Consider the following 1,520-nt stretch of genomic DNA (forward strand, 5'->3'; position numbering starts at 1 on the left):
GCGATTCTCCTGTAAGTAATCTAATGCGATGATGAAGAACTTCTTCCCCCTACGGCCCTTTTTCTCACTCCTTTCAGCTGCATAGGATGTCAAGGTGGGAGGACCAACATCTCCTCGCCTAATTGAGATCTTTCGTCACCGCAACATGGAGGTGGTGATAGGTTTGTTGACCTGGTCTGTCTTACCTCGCCTCCGACTGCATCATCTATCTGAATGCCTATTTGTCTCTCCACCCATCAGCCACGTCGCAGCGAGCACACACGACGTCCAGACCAAGTGCATCTCTCATTCTCCTCCTCCTGCACTTAGCATTGCCATTACCATCGGCGTGGTGACAGTGGAGGAGACACATCCCACCGAGATCTGCGACAGCTCTACTACAGGCATTTCCTTAATTTTGACGCCTTTCTTTTGCCAGCAAGTATTTCTATTTACCATACATCTTAGGCTTGAATTTTGGTTGTTATTTCCTCGTATATTTAGGTCATACTTTTTGTCCATTATCCTACTAAACCATTGAACTATGACAATGGGTGTCCTCATCATAACGGCTAATCATACTTCCAATTGTTTGCAAGTGTTTTTTTTCTTTCGTTCAACGAAATGGAATTGTAAAAATATCCTAAGTGTGTTAGTATGGCTTGCAACGAAGCATAGTTATGCTAGACGCAATCTGTTGTTGAAATAGAGGAATTATTTTGTTATTTCCTTCAATTCTCTCCAACGGAATAAATTTCGTCTACGCAAGAGTAAAATAGCTCTAAAATACACTGACTGTACAACTTGATCTTGGTGTTAGAACCTTCTACTTAACTTGTTTTCTAATTTCTCGCCTAATCCATAATGGTCGCAGACATGAAATGTTGGGAAGAGGGAAGGTGTACATTGAGGAAAATGAAAGAAAGCTGTTCTTGTATCTCTTGTTGCAAATGCCGTACTTCTGTGTGGTCTTCGACATTCCCCGCCCCGTGCCAAATCGTCTTTACTGCCAGTCAACTTAATTGTTTTACAAACGCCCTGATCTCATTACCTTTGCATTTTGACCGCCCTATATAAATATGCAAAACTTTTTGCAGTGCAAGCAATATATGGTTAGTCGTCTTCTATTAAAGCTAAATAGACCTAGGTGCGCTACCGGAGTAACATCTTACATGTGATAGCACAAAAGATAACTTTCTAAGTTGATGAGAAATAGCTGGATGCATGGATCGACAAGACATGCTGTTCAGCGTTGACAACACGCTGAAATAAGTGACAACGCTACACGTGCGACCGAACGATTTGAAGACGTGTCAGGTGATGCGAGGAATTGATTCACACAACCGACCGCTAGACATGCTGAACTACGCTTTCCAATGCCTATAAATTGTTGAGGGTTGGCATGAACACAAAACCATTAAGATAACTGCCATTTTACCCAAAAAGGCTGTAGAATTTGTCCTCACTTAAATTTTATGTGATACCTTTTTGCATGCCTACAGCGCATAAAAAAGAGTGATTGAATTTAGCAGACGTAGTCC

This window comes from Echinococcus granulosus (assembly GCF_000524195.1).
Source record: "Echinococcus granulosus chromosome Unknown EG_S00147, whole genome shotgun sequence".
Lineage (NCBI taxonomy): Eukaryota > Metazoa > Platyhelminthes > Cestoda > Cyclophyllidea > Taeniidae > Echinococcus > Echinococcus granulosus.